Genomic DNA, 27107 nt, shown 5'->3' with positions numbered 1-27107 from the left:
AGTAAAAGCTATAAGCTATCAATTCACAAATCTTTAATCAGATTCAAATGTGTGATGAATCCAAAATCAAGCGGATGTTTATTTAGTATTAATTTTACCAGTAGAATCTTTGTCTTCTTTTGTTCCACCTTCGGCTACGGAGCAAGTTTTATTTTGTAAACCTCAACATCCATTGCGAGAACTCTGTTGTAAAAGGTCAGAGATGTTTGTAAGTTGTTTGTTAGTATATTTAAAGCATAAGAATTTATTAGCTCAGAGAAACTCAAAATAGTAACAATTAATGTTGATGAGATAACAGATAAGCATACCAATTGAAGTTGCCAACTATTGTTTCTGAAACTTATTTCCAATATGGTTTAGCAAAGACAGTAGCATGAGAAGCAAATAAGTTATGAACTTTCAGATCATATTTGCTTTCATTCTCCAAGTAAATTACGGAAAACTTCTTTGTAAACTACATTTGTTGCTTCATTTGAAATTTCTCCATCATCGTCATAAACCAAAATCTTTAATCCCTTTCTTTTTGTAACCCGTGATAGAGCAACATGAAGCTTCCCATGTGTGAAGAATGGTTTCTTCAAATATAACCCAACACGAGATAAAGATTGTCCTTGACTTTTGTTGATAGTCATTGCAAAAGATACAACAATTGAAAATTGCCTTCGCTGGAACTTAAAAAGTAATCTTGCATTAGATGGAGTCAGCGATATTCTCAGAATGAACACCTTTTGTCCATCCATATTTCCCGATAAAACTTTTGCTTCGATAACCCGATTTTCGAGTCTTGTGATGATTAATCTTGTTCCATTAGATAGTGTAACGACCCGACCGGTCGTTTTGAGCTTTTGCACTTTGCTCGCCAATTCTCGGGCATGACTTGCCCCGTGTGGTGTATTATGATTTATATAAATCGTTGGTGTTGGGTTTTAGGTTAATCAGAATTTAATTTGAAAGAACAGTCTCAGTTGAAAGCTTAAAATTTGAAAGGTTTGACCAATATTTGACTTATTTGTATATGATCTCGGATCGGAAATTTTATGATTTGGTTAGCTCCGTATGGTAATTTTGGATTTAGGATCGTGCCCGATTTTTTTTTTGGAAGTTTGTAGTTTAATTAGGCTTGAAATGGCAAAAATGAGAAGCCGAAGTTTGGAAATTTGACCGAGGGGTTGACTTTTTGATATCGAGATCAAAATTCGACTCAAGAAGTTGGAATAGCTCCATTATGTCATTTATGACTTGTGTGCAAAATTTGGGGTCAATCGGACCTTATTTGATAGGTTTCGGCGTTGTTTGTGGAATTTGAAATTTCTAAGTTCTTAAGCTTGAATCCGAAGTTGATTTGGTGTTTTGATATTTTTTGAGTGATTCGAAAGCTCGACAAGGTGTTAGTGATGTTATGGGAGGTATTGGTATGTTTGGGTTAAGGTTTGAGGGCCTCGGGTGTGTTTCGGGTGAGTTTTGAGCGAGTCCGGACATTCTTGAGCTTAGAAAATGGATGGGGGCAGAAGTTTTAGTGCTGGGCGCGGTGGTTTAGTGCTGGGCGTGGAAAATGGTCCGCGGTCATGAAGATCTGCAGGTCGTAAGTCCAACTTCAGAAGCTCATATCTTTTTATCTACAAGGAATTTTGAGATGATTCAAAAACGAAAGTTGTAGCTCATCGTGTCTAGTTTCCAGAAAGAGAAAGATATTGCAATTTGGACATCTGTAGCAAACGTTATGGCCAAAAATACTAAAGCCTATCACTGCAGAGGAAAGTTGTGCGGCCGCGGTCATTTTTATGCGGACCGCAATGGTTTATGCGGACCGCGGTCGGTTTTGTGCGGCCCGCATAGGGTGAAATTTGAGGGGTACTCTATAAATACGAGGTTTTGGATTTTATTTGATATTTTGACCTAGAGAGCTCGGATTTTGGCGATTTTTCGAAGGTTTTTCAAGAAATTCATCGGGGTAAGTGATTTTAACTCAGATTTAGCTAGAATACATGAATCTATCACTGAATTCATCATTTAATTCGTGATTTGGGATGAAATTTGGGAAGAAAATTGTGAAACCTTTCAAAAATGTAAAATGATGATTTGAAGGACCAAATGATATCGGAATTGAATAATTTTGGTATGGTTAGTGTTACAACCCATATCCACATGTGTTAGTTCATGCCATATATTAGTTAACATAAATCCAAGAAGGAATTATCTTTGAGATGATAAGAAGTCAATCCTATTGGTCTTAAGTGATACAAGAGTGTATAAGGGTGATTAACCAGTATTAGAAGTTAAACGAATCAAGGATGTTGTAACTCGTATTTTCAGGTAATCTAGCGGTGCTTAATACACTCAAGAGGTCATTTATTAAGGTATTTTAATCATATAATATCCGTATCATAAGTCTTGAAGTCAAACGAGTTATGAAACAAAAGTCGACAAAAGTTGTCGCAACTTAGGTTCATAATTTTACTTAAACATTAGGTCAAATATTTCTAATCTTTTCTTATAATTTACAAGGGATTACAGGGTGATCTACCAACCAAATTAAATATCTAGGAGTCTAGTTTCCAACTCATTAAACCGTTCATCGATACGATCTCGGAGTAGAGAGATATTCGCGTTTTCGCGAGACTGCGCCAAATACCTCTCTATGGGGCCCACTAAGTCGGTTTAAGATATTTGGACCTATATAGGATGACTCCAACCCGTTTTAAGTCATTTCTTTTCACTATTTTCAGACCTTAGAACCCTAGGAACATCCTCTCAAGGTTCTCTCAAGATTCAAGACCCAAAAAAAGGGCAAACAACACAAATCAAGTGTCGGGAATTCCGTGGCGCTAGTAAGTCTCTTGTTCTTCTTGTTGTTGCTCATTTTTGTGTCGTTCCAGCTCGTGTGGGAGGTTGTTTTAAAGGGTTTATGTTCTGTAAATACTCCCTCATGTTCTTAATATCAATCCTAGGTGATTTCAAGCCTTCTAAAGTGATTCTAGTGCCGAAAAACACTAATTGATCGCTAGTTTCGTTTTTTTGTTGTTGTGGCAGCATTGGAGGGATATTTCATGGAAATTTAAGGTCAAATTGGAGTTGTTATTTCTGTATAAAGGTAAGGAACCTCTTACTCTATATGTATTTAAGATTATCCAAGTTGCAGCTAAGCCATTGAAGCTAGAACTTGTGAAATATATATCGAAAGGCTTGGAAGTAATGTTATTGTTTTGTGGACTGTTTTGCGTTGTTGTTGGGCTGCGTATTTTACTACTATCTTGTGGAGTTTTGGAGGAGGAAGGGTGTGGAGAAACACCATATATATGTAGGGTTATGGGCTGATAGTTATTCGTAACATTTCCAGGTTGTTTGACACGACTACGGTGGTCGTCGTATGTATGGAGTGATTAGGCTGTGTGTGGACTATTTTGGGAGGCTCAATATGTTTATTATTGATGTTGTTTGGGCTGTTTGGTGACTGTTTTGAATGGTGTGAGGTCATATATATAGGGGAGGTGCTGTCTGTTTCATCGTAAAATAGGTTGTGGTCGATACATAATAGTTATGACGCTTAAATGATAACGATAGTATCGTTTCTCTTATTGTAGACTAAGGAGTTTTGACAATTGCATAGCTTGAGATTGGGGCAGTATATACAAGGTATGTGAGGCTATCCCTTTCCTTCTTTTGCACGACTCCGATTGCACATAATGTAATGAACGATCTTCCAAGATACTCTACTCTTAGAAGCTAGCAGTACTTACATTGTTTTCCCTCTTATGGAACGATTGATGTTAATGTTGCTTCTCTTAGTCTTATGTTATCAATGTTGTTGGTACTTCCTGATTCTTATAAGGTTCATAGTGAAGAGTTAGTCCTAATAACGTGTACAGAGGATACCGACCTTACGTCACTCCGAAAGGTTTAGAATGTGATTCCATGAGTCGAGCATGCATTATATATATGTATCTATTTTACTCTACCGAGCCACGCTATAGTTGGCCGGGTACGGCACCTATTGTGCAACCACTGATCAGTTGGGTTTTACCGAGCTCCACGTGGCCGGGTACGATTCTACCGAGCCTATTATGGCCGGGTACGATATGATGATAATGATGCCCACAGAGGCGAATGCTTTAAAGGTTTATGTATTTATACATATGTATCATGCATTTCATGTAAGTAGCCCTCAGAGGTACTAAGATGTTACAGGTTGTATATTCTCTATCCTTGCTTACATTACTGATCGTATTTATGGTTCCTTGCCTTACATACTCAGTACTTTATTCGTACTGACGTCCTTTTATTTGTGGACGCTGCATGTCGTGCTGCAGGTCCTGATAGACAGGCAGGTGCAGCTCCCCCACCACAGTAGACTGTCCAGTTCAGCGGTGATTGGCGAGATCCCTTCTCCGGACTTGCCTTGGTCTTGGTATGCAATTTTTGTTATAGACATTATGGGTATGTCGGGGCCCTGTTCCGGCTATGTTGCAACACTTATGTTCTTTTAGAGGCTCATAGACAAGTGTCGTCTCATGTATAGTTTGGTATGCCTTGTCGGCTAGTTTTTGTTGTATAGTCTTTCATAGTAGCGAGGTAGCTCATACCTTATACGTAGTTTCTTGATTGTCTGGTCATCCCCTGCTATGTATGTTCATGCCGTCATATTTTATTGCTGGTTGTCCATGATCTAGGTCTACCATTTATATTGATCTCGTCAGCCTTAAAAGATAATAATGAAGGTTAGATGAAATGTACGTTGGTGCTCGGCAAGTGTGGTCGGGTGCTAGTCATGGCCCTTCAGTTTGGGTCGTGACAAACTTGGTATCAGAGCAAGTCTGTCCTAGGGGTTGTCTATGAGCCGTGTCTAGTAGAGTCTTGATTATGGATGTGTAGCGCGCCACATTTATAATCAGGAGGCTACATGACATCTAGGGTTGTTACCTTCTTCCTGAATCTAGATCGTGCGTAGAGTTGAGTCGTAAGTGTTCGTCTCTAATATTCACCTTGTTTTTTTCAGTGATGCCTTCGACTAGGAAGCAAACGATTAGTAGACGGCTTGATACAGCAGCGGGAGAGGGTACCAGTCAGGTTCCCCAAGTCAGAGCAGGACAAAGTGAGGCTCAAAGTGAGATGCCCTCTCATACCTCATCTACTCCATCTCCTCCAGAGGATATTAGAAGGCACCCAGCGCCTCCAGTTCCTCCGTCTGGCACTCCAGACCAGGATATGCAGAGTGCTTTGCAGTTATTGACTAGCTTGGTAGCTGCTCAGGCTCAGAGGCAGAATACAGGTGCTGCTGAGAAACCAGTTAGTACAAGAGTTCGTGATTTTATTAATTTAGACCCTCCAGTGTTTACCGGATCAGACCCCAAGGAGGACCCACAGACTTTTATTGACCAGGTTCATCGTACACTTCGGGTTATGCATGTTAGTGATACAGAGGCAGTAGAGTTGGCTTCTTATCGGCTACGGGATTTAGCGGTTCTCTGGTATGATAGTTGGGAGAGATCCAGGGGTCCGAACCCTCCTCCAGCTGTGTGGAAGGAATTTTCTGAGGCCTTTCTTCGTCACTACTTGCCAGTTGAGATACGACGAGCTAGAGCTGATAAGTTCTTGAACCTTAGACAAGGTAATATGAGTGTGCGAGAGTACAATATGCAGTTTGATTCTTTGGCAAGGTATGCTCCCCATATGGTGGCCGAGATGAGTGATAGGGTGCATATGTTCGTGAATGGGTTGGGACCACATCTAATAAATGAGTGTACGACAGCCTCCTTGGTGGAGGGCATGGATATTTCCCGTATTCAAGCTTATGCCCAGACCCTAGAGGATCGTAAGCGCCAGCAGAGGGCAGTTAGGGAGCAGGATAGAGGCCAGCATAAGAGGGCGAGATTTGCAGGGTATTCTGATGACTTCAGAGGCCGCATCAGGCCACAGTTTTCGAGGAGTTCGGCGCCACCTGTAGCTAGTGCTCCTCCACAGTTTCAGAGGCCTCGATATGATCGATCCTATTCTGGTCCAGGTCAGAGTTCGCGGGCATCTGGCTCGCAACATCACAGGGATACTAGTCAGATGAGACCCCCAACACCACATTGTGATCAGTGCGGCAAGGCCCACTTTGGACTGTGTCGTCGAGGTTCTGATGCATGCTATTCGTGCGGGCAGCCTGGCCATATGATGCGGGATTGTCCTAATAGAGGAGGTGATGGTATGGCTCAGCCGACTGGATCTGTGTCTGGTTCTTCCTCATCAGTTCGACCTCCAGCACGGGGTTTTCAGCAGTCGACAGGTCGTGGTAGGGGTAGAGGTGCAGTGCCGAGTTCGAGTGGTGCTCAAAATCGAACCTATGCTCTAGTAGGTCGACAGGATCTCGAGTCGTCTCCAGATGTTGTTACAGGTATTATATCTGTGTTTTCTTATGATGTATATGCGCTGATTGATCTGGGATCTACATTATCATATGTTACACCCTTTGTGGCTAATAAGTTTGGCATTGAACCTGAATTGATAAGTAAACCCCTCGCGGTATCTACTCCGATAGGAGATTCTGTGATTGCTAGAAGGGTATATAGAGGTTGCACTGTGATGATTTGTAGTCGTCAAACCTCGGCAAATTTATTTGAGTTAGAAATGGTTGATTTTGATGTGATAATGGGAATGGACTGGTTGGCCTCATGCTATGCAAATGTTGACTGTCGTACGAAGATGGTTAGGTTCCAATTTCCGGGTGAACCCGTCATTGAATGGAAAGGGAACATTGCTACACCGAAAGGTAGGTTTATTTCCTATCTTAAGGCAAGGAAAATGATCTCAAAAGGTTACATTTATCATCTCGTTCGCGTTAGGGATGCGGAGGCGAAACCGCCTACTTTACAATCAATCCCTGTGGTCAACGAATTCCCAGATGTTTTCCCAGATGAACTCCCAGGCCTTCCTCCTGAAAGGGAGATTGAGTTTAGCATTGATGTGTTGCCTGACACTCAACCGATCTCTATTCCTCCATACAGAATGGCCCCGGCAGAGTTGCGAGAGTTGAAGGTGCAGTTGAAGGACTTGCTGGATAAGGGCTTTATTAGGCCTAGCACTTCACCTTGGGGTGCACCAGTCCTATTCGTGCGGAAGAAAGACGGGTCGTTACGGATGTGTATCGACTATCGACAGTTGAATAAGTCTACTATAAAGAACAAGTATCCACTTCCAAGAATTGATGACCTGTTTGACCAACTCCAGGGTGCCAAGTATTTCTCTAAGATTGATTTACGTTCAGGGTATCATCAGGTGAGGGTTAGGGAGAAGGATATTCCAAAGACGGCCTTCCGGACAAGATATGGGCACTTTGAGTTCTTGGTGATGTCGTTCGGGCTAACAAATGCCCCAGCAGCTTTTATGGATCTCATGAATACTATATTCAGGCCCTATCTTGATGTGTTCGTGATTGTATTCATTGATGACATTCTAGTATATTCTCGTTCGGAGGCGGAACATGCGGGCCACTTGCGGATAGTATTACAGACGCTTCAGGATCGTAAGTTATATGCTAAGCTCTCCAAATGTGAATTCTGGCTGAACTCAGTAGCATTCCTTGGCCATGTGATATCTGATGAGGGTATTAGTGTCGACACTCAGAAGATCGATGCAGTAAAGAATTGGCCGAGACCTACAACACCATCAGAAGTCCGCAGCTTCCTAGGACTAGCAGGATATTATAGGCGGTTTGTAGAAGGATTTTCCTCTATATCATCACCATTGACTAAGTTAACACAAAAAGCTACCAAATTCTAGTGGTCTGACACTTGTGAACGTAGTTTTCAGGAGCTGAAGAATCGATTGACATCTGCACCAGTGCTCACTCTTCCTGAAGGAACAGAAGATTATGTGGTATATTGTGATGCCTCAGGTATAGGTTTGGGGTGCGTATTGATGCAGCGTGGGAATGTGATTGCTTATGCATCAAGACAATTGAAGAAGCATGAAAAGAATTATCCAACCCATGATTTGGAATTGGCTGCAGTAATATATGCTTTGAAGATATGGCGGCACTACTTATACGGCGTCCATGTTGACATCTACACAGATCACAAGAGTTTACAATACATCTTCAAGCAGAAAGAGTTGAATTTGAGGCAGCGTAGGTGGCTTGAATTATTGAAAGACTACGACGTCGAGATATTGTATCATCCCGGTAAAGCCAATGTTGTGGCAGACGCTCTCAGCCGTAAATCAATGGGAAGCTTAGTACATATTGAGGCAGGTAGATGGGGGTTGATTAAAGAGCTTCATCAGCTAGCCAATATGAGAATCAGATTGTTAGACTCTGATGACGGAGGTGTTACTGTACAGAATACATCAGAATCATCTTTGGTAGCCGAGGTAAAAGCACGACAATATGAAGATCCTATCTTAGTACGATTAAGAGAAAGCATTCAACAGTGTAAAAGTATGGCTTTTGGGATCGGAAAAGATGGGGCACTGAGATACCAGAGCCGATTGTGTGTGCCTAATGTGGCAGGGTTGCGAGAGAAGATTATGAATGAGATTCATCAATCCCGATATTCCATCCATCCCGGCTCGACAAAGATGTATCATGATGTCAAGGAGCAGTATTGGTGGGATAATATGAAGAAGTCTATTGCAGAATTTGTAGCCCAGTGTCCCAATTGTCAACAAGTAAAGATAGAACATCAGAAACCCGGTGGATTGCTTCAAAATATAGAGATTCCGACCTGGAAGTGGGAGGTGATTAATATGGACTTCATTATTGGATTACCTCGCTCTTATCATAAGTTTGACTCCATCTGGGTGATAATTGATCGACTTACAAAATGTGCCCATTTTCTGCCAGTGAAGACAACTTACACGGCTGAAGATTATGCAAAGTTGTATATCAAGGAGATTGTTAGGCTTCATGGTGTGCCCATATCTATTATATCAGACCGAGGAGCTCAATTTACGGCTAACTTTTGGAGGTCTTTCCAGAAGGGTTTAGGCACACAGGTAAATCTCAGCACTGCATTTCATCCGCAGACTGACGGACAGGCTGAACGTACCATTCAGACACTGGAAGATATGCTACGAGCATGTGTTCTAGATTTTAAGGGGAATTGGGATGATCATCTTCCACTCATAGAATTCGCCTATAACAATAGCTACCATTCCAGTATTAAAATGGCCCCATATGAGGCACTATACGGGAGGAGATGTAGATCACCAGTTGGATGGTTCGAAGTCGGTGAAACAGAATTATATGGGCCAGATTTGATTCACCAAGCTATTGAGAAGGTGAAAGTGATACAGGAGCGATTGAGGACGGCACAAAGCAGGCAAAAATCTTATTCTGATGTCCGACGTCGTGATCTAGAGTTTGAGGTTGGTGATTGGGTTTTCCTGAGGATCTCACCAATGAAGGGTATTATGCGTTTTGGGAAGAAAGGTAAGCTGAGTCCAAGGTATATCGGGCCGTATAAAATTCTTCGACGGATTGGACAGGTTGCTTATGAGTTAGAATTGCCATCCGAATTGGAATTTGTCCACCCGGTATTCCATGTATCTATGTTGAGAAAATGTATTGGAGACCCTTCTCGAGTCATCCCTATCAAAGATGTACAAGTTACAGAGGACCTATCATATGAAGAAGTGCCAGTGGCGATATTAGATCGGCAAGTCCGCAAGCTGAGAACAAAAGATGTAGCTTCCGTCAAAGTATTGTGGAGGAACAAAAATATGGAAGAAATGACATGGGAAGCAGAAGAGGAGATGAAGTCTAAATACCCTTACTTATTCCAGAATGAAGATAACAAGGATGCTGGTGGAAGACAGGATACATTGGAAGAAGAAACGGCTCTATGAGGTAAGCAATAATTTGAGAATACTCCTCCTTAATACAAAATGGTGATATGTAGATAATGTAAATACGCATAATGCTTTGTGTAGCCTTGTGAAGCCATATGTTGGGCTTAATTACTTGCAAGTTTTGCTAGTGACCATTTTATAGGGGAAAATTGATCGAAAATTTCCATTGGAATCCACGATGATTTAAACTCCCCATAAACCCTTACATTCGAGGACGAATGTTCCTAAGGGGGGGAGGGTGTTACAACCCATATCCACATGTGTTAGTTCATGCCATATATTAGTTAACATAAATCCAAGAAGGAATTATCTTTGAGATGATAAGAAGTCAATCCTATTGGTCTTAAGTGATACAAGAGTGTATAAGGGTGATTAACCAGTATTAGAAGTTAAACGAATCAAGGATGTTGTAACTCGTATTTTCAGGTAATCTAGCGGTGCTTAATACACTCAAGAGGTCATTTATTAAGGTATTTTAATCATATAATATCCGTATCATAAGTCTTGAAGTCAAACGAGTTATGAAACAAAAGTCGACAAAAGTTGTCGCAACTTAGGTTCATAATTTTACTTAAACATTAGGTCAAATGTTTCTAATCTTTTCTCATAATTTACAAGGGATTACGGGGTGATCTACCAACAAAATTAAATATCTAGGAGTCTAGTTTCCAACGCATTAAACCGTTCATCGATACGATCTCGGAGTAGAGAGATATTCGCGTTTTCGCGAGACTGCGCCAAACACCTCTCTATGGGGCCCACTAAGTCGGTTTAAGATATTTGGGCCTACATAGGATGACTCCAACCCGTTTTAAGTCATTTATTTTCACTATTTTCAGACCTTAGAACCCTAGGAACATCCTCTCAAGGTTCTCTCAAGATTCAAGACCCAAAAAGGGCAAACAACACAAATCAAGTGTCGGGAATTCCGTGGCGCTAGTAAGTCTCTTGTTCTTCTTGTTGTTGCTCATTTTTGTGTCGTTCTAGCTCGTGTGGGAGGTTGTTTTAAAGGTTTTATGTTCTGTAAATACTCCCTCATATTCTTAATATCAATCCTAGGTGATTTCAAGCCTTCTAAAGTGATTCTAGTGCCGAAAAACACTAATTGATCGCCTAGTTTCGTTTTTTTGTTGTTGTGGCAGCATTGGAGGGATATTTCATGGAAATTTAAGGTCAAATTGGAGTTGTTATTTCTGTATAAAGGTAAGGAACCTCTTACTCTATATGTATTTAAGATTATCCAAGTTGCAGCTAAGCCATTGAAGCTAGAACTTGTGAAATATATATCGAAAGGCTTGGAAGTAATGTTATTGTTTTGTGGACTATTTTGCGTTGTTGTTGGGCTGCGTATTTTACTACTATCTTGTGGAGTTTTGGAGGAGGAAGGGTGTGGAGAAACACCATATATATGTAGGGTTATGGGCTGATAGTTATTCGTAACATTTCCAGGTTGTTTGACACGACTACGGTGGTCGTCGTATGTATGGAGTGATTAGGCTGTGTGTGGACTATTTTGGGAGGCTCAATATGTTTATTATTGATGTTGTTTGGGCTGTTTGGTGATTGTTTTGAATGGTGTGAGGTCATATATATAGGGGAGGTGCTGTCCGTTTCATCGTAAAATAGGTTGTGGTCGATACATAATAGTTATGACGCTTAAATGATAACGATAGTATCGTTTCTCTTATTGTAGACTAAGGAGTTTTGACAATTGCATAGCTTGAGATTGGGGCAGTATATACAAGGTATGTGAGGCTATCCCTTTCCTTCTTTTGCACGACTCCGATTGCACATAATGTAATGAACGATCTTCCAAGATACTCTACTCTTAGAAGCTAGCAGTACTTACATTGTTTTCCCTCTTATGGAACGATTGATGTTAATGTTGCTTCTCTTAGTCTTATGTTATCAATGTTGTTGGTACTTCCTGATTCTTATAAGGTTCATAGTGAAGAGTTAGTCCTAATAACGTGTATAGAGGATACCGACCTTACGTCACTCCGAAAGGTTTAGAATGTGATTCCATGAGTCGAGCATGCATTATATATATGTATCTATTTTACTCTACCGAGCCACGCTATAGTTGGCCGGGTACGGCACCTATTGTGCAACCACTGATCAGTTGGGTTTTACCGAGCTCCACGTGGCCGGGTACGATTCTACCGAGCCTATTATGGCCGGGTACGATATGATGATAATGATGCCCACAGAGGCGAATGCTTTAAAGGTTTATGTATTTATACATATGTATCATGCATTTCATGTAAGTAGCCCTCAGAGGTACTAAGATGTTACAGGTTGTATATTCTCTATCCTTGCTTACATTACTGATCGTATTTATGGTTCCTTGCCTTACATACTCAGTACTTTATTCGTACTGACGTCCTTTTATTTGTGGACGCTGCATGTCGTGCTGCAGGTCCTGATAGACAGGCAGGTGCAGCTCCCCCACCACAGTAGACTGTCCAGTTCAGCGGTGATTGGCGAGATCCCTTCTCCGGACTTGCCTTGGTCTTGGTATGCAATTTTTGTTATAGACATTATGGGTATGTCGGGGCCCTATTCCGGCTATGTTGCAACACTTATGTTCTTTTAGAGGCTCATAGACAGGTGTCGTCTCATGTATAGTTTGGTATGCCTTGTCGGCTAGTTTTTGTTGTATAGTCTTTCATAGTAGCGAGGTAGCTCATACCTTATACGTAGTTTCTTGATTGTCTGGTCATCCCCTGCTATGTATGTTCATGCCGTCATATTTTATTGCTGGTTGTCCATGATCTAGGTCTACCATTTATATTGATCTCGTCAGCCTTAAAAGATAATAATGAAGGTTAGATGAAATGTACGTTGGTGCTCGGCAAGTGTGGTCGGGTGCTAGTCATGGCCCTTCAGTTTGGGTCGTGACAAACTTGGTATCAGAGCAAGTCTGTCCTAGGGGTTGTCTATGAGTCGTGTCTAGTAGAGTCTTGATTATGGGCAAAGGCGTCGTGAACTAGAGAATTAGCCGGTTCGAGGTGAGTAATGATTGTAAATGATGTCCTGATGGTTTGAAACCCCAGATTTGCACATCGTAGTGCTATATTGAGGTGATACACGTGTTGGATGATGAGCGTGGGTCTTTTACTACTGGGTATTAAGACTTGGTACGTCCCGATTGATGATTTTACCGCGTATTTGACTGAAATTCATTTGTTATCATCATAATTTAGGTTGATTGCCATATTTGGGCTTCGTACCAACTATTTGAAACCTTCGGGGATTTTTATCACTGTTTCCTCACTTCTTGACTTATTATTTGAACTCAATCCTGTTGATATCTACTGTTTTACAAACTCAGCCACTTTTACTCAGATTTGAAACTTAAATGATATTTCTACATCATGTTTTGGGCTGAGAACTACTGTTTTACTAATGCCCAAGGGGCTTGTGATGATTTTTGGACTGAGTGAGGCCGAGGGTCATATGTGAGGATATGCTGAGTGATATGAGGCCGAGGTCCTGAGATACTTTATATGCCACGAGGTGGTTTGAGTGATGTAAGGCCGAGTGCGGAGTGATGTGAGGCCGAGTGCCGAGTGATGATGTCATGAGGTGGCTTGATATAGCGCTTGGGCCGTAAGGGACCCCTCCGGAGTCTGCATACCCACAGTGAGCGCGGGTACCCATTGTTCTGAGTGATTGATACTATGCCCAAGGGGCTGATATGAGTGATTGTGAGGTAGCCCGAGGGGCTGATACTATTCTGAGAGTGAGCTCGAGGGGCTGTTACTGTTCTGATATGTAGCCCGAGGGGCTGGTTCTGTTGATATTATGCCCGATGGGCGGTTTGTGGTACATGTTTTTCCCGAGGGGCTGTTTACATTTCTATCATTTTTGTTTCTCACTTGTAAACTACTTGCTTTACTTGTTGGAAAAAGGGATTTTCACTTGATTTCTCACTGCTTTACTGTTTAAAGTGATTTTACTGCTTCAGTATGGAATGCCTTGTGTTTTTACGTGATTTCTTGCCTTCAGTCTTTATTTATTATTATTACTCACTGAGTCGGAATACTCACATTACTCCTTGCACCTTGTGTGCAGATTTAGGCATAGCAGAGTCTGCACCTGAGCGCTCATTCCTTCTAGGCTAGGCAGTGATTTGGAGTTACGAGGTAGCTGTTGATGTCCGCAACCCCTTGTCTCTCTTATCCTCTATCATTTATGTTTTCTTCAGCCTGTTGTATCGGATTCCGTACTTTGTAGACCTATAGCAGATTCTGTAGTAGCTCATGACTTGTGACACCCCGGTTTGGGCTGTGTCAGGATGCTTTCTACTGTTGTTATCATTAATTCCGCAAATTATGGTTATTATATCACGTTTTAGAACTACTTATGGTATTTAACTATTTAAAAGAGGTGGTTTGTTTTGGTCTGGCTGGACTTATCTTCATGAGAGGCGCCATCACGATCGAATTCGGGGAATTGGGTCGTGACAAGTTGGTATCAGAGCCTAGGTTACATAGGTCTCACGAGTTATGAGCAGGTTTAGTAGAGTCTCACGGATCGGTACGGAGACGTCTGTATTTATCCTCGAGAGGATACAGAACCTTTAGAAAAAACTTCACACTCTTGAATTCTTATCGTGCGTCCTTGATTCAGCTTGGAAAGTAACTTTTGAAATTCCTTCAACGCGTTCGTATGCACGCATGAGCTCTCAGTATCAGATGTGCATCAATGGCTTGTGATTCCCTGATCGAGGGGTGAGATATGATCTCGGTGAGTTGATGTTGGGCCAGTCTAGAGGACTTGAGGCCGGATTTATACCTATAGCTTGAGCACCGAGATGTTGCTTGTCTGAGCAAGTGCTTTTGAATTTTTATGTTCGATATTTTTCCCTGTTAGTGGAAGTGACGGCTGGATAGCTATGTAATAAGAATGTTAGTGCTGCGAGATGTATTCGTATGATTTTCAAGTGACGAGAAAGGTCTGCTGGAGGATAGAAGAACTATTAGGTGCTTGATTTCTGTCTTGATTCTAGTTATATCCCGAGTTATGGGCGTGTGAAGAATCTTTTCATGTATCCTAGTTGGGAGTGGAGTAGATTTCATGTTGCAGTATGAGTTTAGACTCAGGAAGACTAAGTGAGTGTGTAATGGTTATGATGGTGGAAGGTATACATAAATGTTAGTTTAAGGCGAAGCAGGTGGGTTATCTCCTGCGAAGTGTTCTGGAGTTGTGCGATCTTTATGTTGTCTGTTAGAAGATCACATTTACAAGTGAAATATATGTGCGAATTTAATTTGGGTCACTTAAGAGAGTGGTTTTAATTGTTATGAGAGTAAATGTGAGATTTGTAAAAGATATGAAGTACTAGATGGTCTGTGTGCCACGAGCTTATGAAGGGTTGAGTTTAATCTCACTATGGTGTTATGGCATCAATAAAGTGTATGCGTTATGAGTTATGGTGCGTGTTTTGAGCTATGGCTTTGAGCCAAGTGAGGGAATCCTCTATTGAATAGTTGATTGCACGATTATGTGCTCTAATGGCTCCAGTTCGAGGAGTATTTGTAAATCAGTTGTGGCTCGAGTAAAGAAAATTTCAATAAAGGCTATGTTATGCTTTATGGGTGTACGATAATCGGGGAATGACTTGAGTTGTGGTTGGTTAGGAATGCTCGGTGCATAGGGCAGGAAGTTGCTTGGTTATATTGGAATGAGGTGACATTCTGCAGTGTCGGAGTGCAGATGAAGCACAGTTGTTTGGTTCGTTTAATCAATCTAACTACGGTTTGAGTAGAGTGGATGCCTTTAGAGAATGGTCCTATTGTGTTATAAATTTTACATGCAATAATTGGAGGCTTTCAAGTTGTACTTATGGATAGAAACTGAATTTTTCAGTGGAAGATGGAAAGACTTGTGGTATTTTCTATGTTAATTATGGGATTCCGTATATCAGTATCGGGAAGGTGAAGGTAATGGCTTCGGATTCGCAGTAAGTCTTTTCAGAGTCGGTATCTTGAATATGGTGTTTTGGGGGAACATTAAAAAGAGTATTCAATGAGTGATGAGCCTTAGGTTGTGTGGTATTATGCTTGGGTCTTGTGTGATAAGTTTGGGTTGAGGAAATGTGATGTTATAGCAAGAAGGAGTATCAAGTGAAGGTAAATCAGAAGGGAGCTCGGATAGATGGGATAGCTTGGTGGTAGGCCATATCGGTATGGTAAGGATATGACTAGTTCTTTGGGTGTTTACAAGGTAATGAGTTTCCATATGTATTTTCTAGCAATGCTCTTAGGTTTTGGATGGCTTGTGTATCTTGGTTGAGTTAAAATAAGTCAGTATTGGTGGTTTGGTTTTATGGAAAGAGGGATTTGTAGAGTTCTTAATAATTTCTACCACGATAGAGATGTATAATTTCTGCTGGCATAAGGAGCATGGAATGTATAGTGATTTTCTCCTAGATGGGATCAAATGGAAATTTTTTGACTAGTTAAGTATGTAGTTGATTGTGGCTCAGAAAGGGATTTTGAAGTTCTCATATTTATCATAGGATGACATATTATATGTGGTATGTTGTGTAGGGCGGAGATTGGCATATGTAAGGTCGCAATTCGATTTTGAAAGGAAGGTCATAAATTCTTAGACAACACATGCAGTTTTAGATGACTAGGTAAATGATATTACTAAATGGTGTGTCTTGATAACGGTATGCACTTCAGAAAGAGGGAAATGTGATTGAGTTAATAATACATCATAGGTATTGCGGTTGTGGACTGTGAGAAAATAGCTAAGGTTGGTCAGAGGGTAGTATGTGCTATGATTCAGTCGTTGTGAACCTTCGGAGGATTATTTATCTGTTGTGTGTGACTAGACTTGATATGTTGATTCATAGGCCATATGGAGTTGGAGACATGAAGTTCTCATATTCAGGCTATGTGGTGGTTGTGAGTCGTGTGTATCGGCACCGTTTAATGACTATCGGGATTTCGAGACCCGAGCGGATCTTTTGTCACTTGGTATATTAGATTTTGGATGTGATATTGGGTTCAGACTGGCTGTCTTCATGTTGTGTCATTCTGGACTATTGCACTAAGGTGACGTTGTTGGCTATGCTGGAAATGCCACGGATTGAGTGGCGAGGTCCGTAAGATTATGCCCTAGTGGAGTAGTTTTATATTTCGAAGGCCCAGCGGACGACTGGGAAGGATTGTCTTTCTTATTTGGGCTTTTGTGATGGATGTCAGTGTAGAGGCTCCTACCATTGATTTAGTTCCGGTGGCGAGGGACTTTTCGGATTTGTTTCTTATGGCCAGGTATGTCATCGGGCAAGGTTGTTGATTTCGATATTGATTTGATGCCGAGCACCGTATCGTATGGCACCGACAGAGTTAAATGAGTTGAAGAGCAGCTCCAGGATTTTTGTGATAAGGAGTTTGTTAGCAGGCCAATGTGGATGTGTGTTCTAATTTGAGCCGGCTTGGTTGGCTCTGAATTATACGGTTGAGGGGTGTGTTGATTCAATTGTTATTGAGCTTATTAGTAATCTGGGGAGATCCATGAGTTACCTTTCTGTGTTGCGAGATGTTATGATTTGTTGGTTATGGGCACATATGGTGCAGTTCTATTGGGGTTTCATGGTGGAAGTCGAGTGGGAAGAGTGATCGGGTATTTCTCGGCGGGTAGCGTATTAGTTGTGTCTCTTCGGGTATGTGTAATGTTATATCAATTGCTTTGCGGTGGTTATGATGATTGCTTTGGTTTTAGCCATCATATTGCGCACGATTGTCGATTTTGAGAAGAGTGATTTAAGGTGTTTTCACGTGGATTAGTGTTTGGATGAGGTCGCGCATTGGAGCGAAGCTATGGGGAGGTATGATCCTGCGGGTTAGCTTATTGTGTTATATTTTTATAATGTGATACGGGTTCTCGACATTGTGTGTGGTGGTACTAGTGAGCTTGCAGTACAACTCTTTCATTTGAGTTATTTTTCAGGAAATTGAGTAGGTTCGGATTGTGGCTTATTGGTGCACGGATTGCACAAATCGTGGCTTTAGTCTATATTGAGGTGTCAATGTCACAATAGTAGTTATGTTGGATTAGATGAGGCTGTCGGGGTCTTTAATGACTACAAACGGATTTGATTTCAGCATGTTGAAAGGATAATATCTAGCTTCGGCTCAGAAATTTGTTGTGGCATTGGCCAAAGGAGGAGTGACTTCTTGAATGGTTGATCTGGGAAATGGTTATGGCTTACCGCATGTTTTAGTGATCATTGGCAGTATATGAAAGTGTTGGGGTAAGGCTTTAGTTGATAAGAGTTTTTCTATCTGTATTCGTTTGTTGTGTGCAGCTGCTGTAATTAGAAGTTATCACTATGAGTGTTTGAGTCATGTGGTATATCAAGTGATTGCACCTGAGATTGCAAGTATGGGTGATTACAGCTAGTTCGGGCTTATTCTGAATATAGATGTGAGATTTTGATCTTGTGAATGATTTCAGAAGTGGAAATGTGGTTCTAAGGCTTATGGGTTAGATTGGGTTGTGAAATTTCAGTTACTGTGTGTTATCAGACCTATGTGAGATAGGGTGATGTGGGATCACCCCCGGGTATATGCATGGTAAGGTTATTCAGCGATTGGTTAGCTTTTGGAACAACTCTGAGCACGTTCGCGGACGAACGTATGTTTAAGTGGGGGAGGATGTAACGACCTGACCGGTCGTTTTGAGCTTTTGTACTTTGCTCGCCAGTTCTCGGGCATGACTTGCCCCGTGTGGTGTATTATGACTTATGTAAATTGCTGGTGTTGGGTTTTAGGTTAATCAGAATTTAATTTGGAAGAACAGTCTCAGTTGAAAGCTTAAAATTTGAAAGGTTTGACCAATATTTGATTTGTTTGTATATAATCTCGGATCGGAAATTTTATGATTTGGTTAGCTCTGTATGGTAATTTTTGATTTAGGATCGTGCCCGGATTTTTTTTTTTGGAAGTTTGTAGTTTAATTAGGCTTGAAATGGCGAAAATGAGAAACCGAAGTTTGAAAATTTGACCGAGGGGTTGACTTTTTGATATCGAGATCAAAATCCGACTTAAGAAGTTGGAATAGCTCCATTATGTCATTTATGACTTATATGCAAAATTTGGGGCCAATCGGACCTGATTTGATAGGTTTCAGCGTTGTTTGTGGAATTTGAAATTTCTAAGTTCTTAAGCTTGAATCTGAAGTTGATTTGGTGTTTTGATGTTGTTTTGAGTGATTCGAAAGCTCGACAAGGTATTAATGATGTTATGAGAGGTGTTGGTATGTTTGGGTTGAGGCTTGAGGGCCTCGGGTGTGTTTCAGGTGAGTTTTGAGCAAGTCCGGACATTCCTGAACTTAGAAAAAGGATGGGGGCAAAAGTTATAGTGTTGGGCGCGGAAAATGGTCCGCGGTTCGCGGTCATGAAGATCCGCAGGTCATTGGTCCAACATCGGAAGCTCATATCTTTAGATCTACAAGAAATTATGAGATGATTCAAAAACAAAAGTTGTAGCCCTTCGTGTTTAGTTTCCAGAAAGGTAAAGATATTGCAATTTGGACATCTATAGCAAAGGTTATGGCCAAATTACTAAAGCTTGTCACTGCAGAGGAAAGTTGTGCGACCGCGATCGTTTTTGTGCGGACCGCGGTCGGTTTTGTGCGGCTCGCGGATGGTGAAATCTGAGGGGTACTCTATAAATACGAGGTTTTGGGTTTTATTTGATATTTTGACCTAGAGAGCTCGGATTTTGGCAATTTTTCGAAGGCTTTTCAAGAAATTCATCAGGGTAAGTGATTTTAACTCTGATTTGGCTAGAATACATGAATCTATCACTGAACTCATCATTTATTTCGTGATTTGGGATGGAATTTGGGAAGAAAATTGTGAAACCTTTTAAAAATGTAAAATGATGATTTGAAGGACCAAATGGTATCAGAATTGGATAATTTTGGTCTGGTTAGACTCGTGAGGGTATGATGATTCTGAAAATGTAAATTTTACCCGATTCCGAGACGTGGGACCGGGGCTCGGATTTTGCTAATTTCGGGATTTTTGATATTTTTCGAATGTTTCCGCTTGGGATTCGTTCCCTTGACATATTGTGACGTATTCGTTCTGATTCTGGATAGATTTCACGAGCGTGGAGGCCAATTCAAGGGGCAAAGGCATCGCGAGCTAGAGAATTAGCCGGTTCGAGGTGAGTAATGATTGTAAATGATGTCCTAAGGATTTGAAACCCCGGATTTGCACATCGTAGTGCTATATTGAGGTCAGACACGCGTTAGATGATTAGCGTGGGGTCATTTACTACTGGGAATTGTGACTTGGTCCGTCCCGATTGATGATTTTACCGCGTATTTGACTGAAATTCATTTGTTATCATCATGATTTGGGTTGATTGCCATATTTGGGCTTCGTGCCAACTATTTGAACCCTTTGGGGATTTTTGTCACTGTTTCCTCACTGCTTGACTTATTATTTGAACTTAGTCCTGTCGATATCTACTGTTTTACAAACTCAGCCACTTTACTCAGATTTGAAACTTAAATGATATTTCTACATCATGTTTTGGGCTGAGAACTACTGTTTTACTAATACCCAAGGGGCTTGTGATGATTTTTGGACTGAGTGAGGCCGAGGGTCATATATGAGGATATGCTAAGTGATATGAGGCCGAGGGCCTGAGATACTTTATATGCCACGAGGTGGCTTGAGTAATGTAAGGCCGAGTGCTGAGTGATGATGCCACGAGTTGGCTTGATATAGCGATTAGGCCGTAAGGGACCCCTCCGGAGTTTGCACACCCACAGTGAGCGCGGGTACCCATTGTTCTGAGTGATTGATACTATGCCCGAGAGGCTGATATGAGTGATTGTGAGGTAGCCCGAGGGGCTGATACTATTCTGAGAGTGAGCCCGAAGAGCTGTTACTGTTCTGATGTGTAGCCCGAGGGGCTGTCACTGTTCTAATATTGAGCCCGAGGGGCTGGTTCTGTTAATATTATGCCCGAATGGCGATTTGTGGTACATTTTTTGCCTGAGGGGCTGTTTACATTTCTATCATTTTTGTTACTCACTTGTAAACTACTTCTTTACTTGTTGGAAAAAGGGATTTTCACTTGATTTCTCACTGCTTTACTGTTTAAAGTGATTTTACTGCTTCAGTATGGAATGCCTTGTGTTTTTACGTGATATCTTGCCTTAAGTATTTATTTATTATTATTACTCACTAAGTCGGAGTACTCACATTACTTCCTACACCGTGTGTGTAGATTCAGGCATAGCAGAGTCCGCACCTGAACGTTGGTTCCTTCCAGGCTAGGCAGTGATTTGGAGTTACGAGGTAGCTGTTGACATCCGCAGCCCCTTGTCTCTCTTATCCTCTATCATTTATGTTTTCTTCAGACTATTGTATCGGATTCCATACTTTGTAGACCTATAGCAGATTCTGTAGTAGCTCATGACTTGTGACACCCCGGTTTGGGCTGTGTCGGGATGGTTTCTACTATTGTTATCGTTAATTCCGCAAATTATGGTTATTATATCACAATTTAGAACTATTATGGTATTTAACTGTTTAAAAGAGGTGGTCTGTTTTGGTCTGGCTGGCCTTGTCTTCACGAGAGGCGCCATCACGATCGGATTCGGGGAATTGGGTCGTGACAGATAGCCCTGAAGATTGGTCTATATTTCTCAATAACATCACTGGGACACCCACTTTCAAAGTGATAACATAAGTTGGAATTCCAGAATACTTAATAGTGTTTAGGAATTCGGGTGTATGTACATGTTCCAAACCTACAAAAGCTTTGTCTGACATACAAATTGTATCGGAAGTCAAAAATATTTTTGGTTGACTTTGGTTTAGTGAAACCATGTATTCGTAGATTGATTCAACCATGTCAAGAGTGGGAGAAAGAATTCCTCTTTGTTGTAGGTATGTTATATCACTGCAATGACTTAAAAAATCTGGATATGTACTTTCCACAATCACAGAAATTGGATCTTCACAATTATTTATGATAAGATCATTAGGGATATGAACTTTTTGAATACCATCAACAGAATTTCCAATCATACCGTCACTAATTGCTAAAATCCAATCAGAAAATTATCTTAGATCATTCAAATGTGAATCCACCTGATTTCCTTCTAACCTCATATTTTTTGTTAGCTTTAAGACATGACAGTGATTCGACAAATATGAAGAATTAATAGCAGCATGAACAATATCTTGTCTAGTACCTTTTGGAATGACTGGAAGTATTTGTCTGAAGTCACCTCCAAGAACAACCGTTGTTCCTCCAAATGGTCGACCTAACTTGGATGCATCTTTAAATCTAAGAATATCTCTTAGAGTTCTGTCTAGAGCTTCAAAACAATATCTATGCATCATCGGTGTTTCATCCTAAATAATTAACTTTGTCTTGATAATCAATTTTGATAAAGGAGTACCTTGTTTTATATTACATGTTGAATCTTCAGTTGCATTGAGTGGGATTGCAAATCTCGAATGAGCTGTTCGACCTCCTGGCAACAAAAGAGATGCAATTCCGCTGGACGCAACTGTTAAAGCAATGTCTCCTTTAGATCTTATGGCTGAAGACAAAGTCCTCCACATAAATGTCTTTCCAGTTCCTCCATGACCATATAAGAAGAAGAAACCACCTTTGTCCTCATTCACTGCTGTGATAATTCTGTCATAAACTAACCTTTGCTCCACTGTTAATTTAACCAATAAATCTTCATGTTCCTTAGACAAAGAGCGCCTATAATTTAACCAATAAATCTTCACGTTAATTTAACCAATAAATCTTCATGTTCCTTAGACACAATTCATCACAAATGAGTCTATTGGTGTTGTCAACTTCCTCTTCATTGAAAACCGATCTTGGCATTGTTGGAAAATCATGTAACGTTCTTCCGCAACCTTTCAATAAATTTTTCAACTTTTGAGACAACGATTCTTTAGTTCATAGTTTGTTAGCTCAGCCTCTAAAATAACAAAAGAATATAATTAATTAATTAATTGATCAAAAATTGTTAATGCAAATTAATGTTACTTTACTTTATTGGAAGGCTATGTCGAGTTCGAGTATGTAGCCAATAAAATATGTTAATAATTAAACACTCATACTTTGCAAACATAAATCTACCATCGTATATTAGACTAAGATTTAATTTGTATACAATAATAATGTAATTTTTTTTAACAAATATATAATATTAAAATATGAAATAGAAGGTGGAATTGTATACCTGGATTATCCAATATTCTTCTTTCTTCGTGTAGGATATCATCTGATAATAAAATTCATGTTGCCTCCCAAACACATTCTGGTCTTGACATTGAATTTGATAATAGTAACATAGCAAATAACTGCCTAAGATATGATGGCATTCCCCAGTTACTTGCCTCCCTTATGGCATCCACATATTCTTTATCATTATCTAATAAACCCAGTGCATAACATGCATCTCTAAAAGTTAGATGTTCATGATTGTTGATTCTGCGTAAATCCTCATAGACTTAGGTCTTTTAATGACATTCAACAACATTCGAAGGTAATATTGCTCTCCACTTCCAGGCGGTACAAAGAATATTCTCCCTATTGAAAATGCAGAATTTCTTCTTTTTCCCCACTTTTTTATTTTTTTATTCCACCCAAACTTAAGAAGAAATTCTGCATAAGTTAATTCTCTTGCTTCTTCATATGTCTTATTTGCTTCAAACCAACTTAAAAATTGTGATTCCTTTACACTTGGTCTATTGGCAACATCATCAATTGGATTATCATCAGAGAAAATAACTGTTTGTTCATTTGGTAGATGAAAGAAAAGTTTTTCTGCCGAAGGTTCTCTATGGTGAATTGGAAATTTAAAAATTCTCCAAGCAACTTCACCCGGTGATATGTATCGACAATCATAATATATTTTTATTTCATCAACAACGGATGAGTCTTCCCCATGCACACTTTGAGAAAAAGTTGTTGTCACATGATCATGACCCTTATTAACGTACATAAATAAGTACTTGATTGATCGAGATTGATTGCACCATTCAACATTTAAATGTGCACCATACTTCAACAATAAATATCTATTATGTGGCACCACATACCTGTTATCCACTTCAATACCTTCTTTCTGGATAGTTCTACCATTGTCCCTTCTTTTATAAATAGGATCTCCATCTTCATCGATTGTGGTATTTTCTACGAACTTCTTTGGAAAGTGTTTTGTACATCTACTATTACGCATGCAAGGAGACGATTTTCTAGCAGAACCACATGGGCCATGCATCATAAAATTCTTCACGGCCTTATAATAATACGGATCGACCAATTCATCTGGTATTTCTGCTGAAATTATTTGATCTATGTCTCCAACATTTGGATATTTATTATGAAGAAAGAGAAATATGTGTGCATGAGGTAACCCTCACTTTTGGAATTCTATAGGATATATCACTGCAAAAAATAATAATTTACAATTAGGGTAAGTAGTTAAAATTTATATGTAAAAAAATGCTTTATTAAATCAGATTAAAAATTGATAATAATTTATTATAAAAGATTAATTATATACCTGATTTAATTGCTCCAAAAATTTATTTCTCTTTCAAATCCTTTATTAAAAGATCCAATTTGATTTTGAACACCCTAGATAAAATGACTGGGCGATCTTCTGGTTGCAAGCCCCTACTCTTTACAAATCTACTAATCTCAGGCCACTTTGGGTTGCAAGTAAATGTAATGAAGAGATTTGGATATCCAGCCCACTTGCAGATTGCCATAGCATCTTGATAATTTTGAATCATGCATCTTGCACCCCCTGTGAAGCTGGATGAAAGAATTACCCTTTCATCTCTCCATGTAAAATTGCATCTTCTAATCCTTTATACATATGTGCTCGCAATTGTCTTTGATGAGTTCTGATATACTTCAACCTAGACGATTCAACCATTGTAAATCCATCGACCAAGAATTGTTGAAATAATCTTCTTGAGTTTACAATTGTTGGTACTTCACCATTCCTTTCTTGAATTTTGTATGCGAAATATTCACGGATGCTAACAAAATTCCTTTCTCCACTTGATTCATCATTTCCATTTAAAGGAATATCTTCCCGATAACCATCTTCACCAAATGGAAACAATAAAGGATACTGAAGTCCTAAATAGGCGGCATTCAACTCATTTATCCTTTGTAGTTGTCCAGATTGGGTTTCAACAATGACGTCTCTGTCACATCTAGATACATCAAAATCTCCAACCACCAAAGCAGCTACCTCTGAAACCGTTAGTAAGTTGTATCTTCTTCCATCACAGTTCCGTTTCCCTATCAATCTGAGCCTAAAATTGAAGTGACTATCTTCTTGAAATTTGTCTCTGATCATTCTAAATGACTTTGTGAAAACATTATTTTCATCAAGCATTTGTTTCAGATCTTGAACAATTTCAGCATGAAGTTGGTTTACGCTTTGACCACGACTGCATAAATATAGGTTTAGTAAAATTGATCTAAGTTTGTTTTTGTTAGAATATTCATGCATATTTAAAATAAGAATAAGTGAATACTAACCCTAGTGCATGAATTCTATTCTGCACTTTGTTTTTTGTGTCGTATATATATATATATATATATATATATATATATATATATATATATAATTGTGCAAACTTGTGGGTGGATCCTTCGGGAGGCAACAAACTTTCGATTTGATGATAGTTTTGTCCAGATAGTTTGAATGTTCTTGGCCCCTTTGTTTGATTGACAAAAGCATCAACCTTTCCTCCCATTGATGTAAATGAAATATTGAGTTATAACTTCTAATATTATCTCTGAAATGGTTACTTTTTGGACTTGCATAAAAATATTTGGTGGTGAATCAAAATATTCATATATTGAAGAAATTATTTAAGTATGGTAAAATAGATTTTTTTGTTACCTGATCCGAATAATAGTTATTTTAAAATTGTGGGAGGTTCTTTTGGCTGTGGTAGGTGTATCTTTCCATGATTACAACACAAAGAGAACTCTGGTTTTTTAACTTAGACTTTCTTGTTTATTCTTTCTTCGTACCAGAAGTAAGCACCACAATGTTCACATTCATATGTAGGATCGTCTATATCCCAGTAATCTATGGATAAAAGAAGCAAATGTAAGATTAATGTCAAGGTTTTATGTTATGGCATGCCTACTTATTATGTATACATATAACAATAATAAACTATTGATACCTTCATTGTCAATAATTGCATATCCGACGCCGGCCTCTAAATAGTATAATATTAAAATCATATTAAATTAGCCATATAAATTGAAAAAAAGTGGACATGTATGAATCACTGTTTGTGTTAAGATGGACATACCTTCATACTCGTCTTCATCTTCAGTTGCATCATTATTTTCTGCGATTGTTTTCACGTGCCATTACGTTAAGTATTTAATCAAGCTACCATTATTTTTAATATTAAATAAATGTAGTTTATTTGTATAATATAATAGCTAAAACTTTTATTCGTTAAAAACATACCTGGTACATCACCATCAATATTGTCATCCTCAAGTTCTAATAATAAGTTATAATAAAATGTTGTTAGTATATATAAACGACTCATGTTATATAAATAAATTTATTTATAATAAGAACCTTGCAGTAGGGGTAGCTCATTTAAATCCGGTAGAAGATAATTTCTCTGCACATTTGAAGTTGACAAACCAAATTACAAATGTTTCTCTTGAGATAAATTTGGATATCGTACCTGAAATTGAGACGATCAAGCATGTCCACAACTGTTTAAAGGTGTATAATGAAATCGTATAGAATTTTGATGATTTGTTATGTCTGTTAAAGGTTGTGTTGCATTTTCTTCGCCAAAAGTATCTCCTCTGATAGTAGCATTACGAATAAACCAAAAAACATACAAATCAGATAACTAAAAGAAGTGGAAAAAATATATAAACTAACATCTTATTTGAATAATACTATTTAACGTAATGAATTTTGTAAAAGTATCATCACAAATCAATGTATGTTTAACAAACCAAACAACATAATCAAAAAATTTGGGCAGAATAAACAGGCAGGTACAAAGACAAATCAACTATTAGCACCTACGATAATAATTCAAAGGCAGAACTTCAAGATTTAAAATGATTAAGATATCATAATACATGTGTGAAGGCGTGTCACTTTTTTTTAGCCCATAAAAAATAGAATGTCGGGAACTCAATGGTTGTTCCATATTCTCCCCTTGGAAAAACAGGACATTTGATAAGATT

The 27107-nt window shown here is 39.4% G+C and overlaps 1 long non-coding RNA gene across 1 annotated transcript; it reads right to left on the bottom strand.

Moving 5' to 3' along the window:
- Window positions 1-38: 38 nt before the first annotated feature.
- LOC104231342 (uncharacterized) lies at window positions 39-25301 on the bottom strand. The gene is made up of 3 exons (XR_011407454.1): window positions 24409-25301; window positions 23080-24290; window positions 39-183 (listed from the first exon to the last, which is right to left on the bottom strand). It is a non-coding gene; the product is annotated as an uncharacterized lncRNA (long non-coding RNA).
- Window positions 25302-27107: the final 1806 nt, after the last annotated feature.

Source organism: Nicotiana sylvestris, chromosome 5 (genome assembly GCF_000393655.2).
Source record: "Nicotiana sylvestris chromosome 5, ASM39365v2, whole genome shotgun sequence".
Taxonomy (NCBI): domain Eukaryota; kingdom Viridiplantae; phylum Streptophyta; class Magnoliopsida; order Solanales; family Solanaceae; genus Nicotiana; species Nicotiana sylvestris.
The sequence above is the reverse complement of the archived record's forward strand: the minus strand, read 5'-3'. Positions and strand labels throughout refer to the sequence as shown.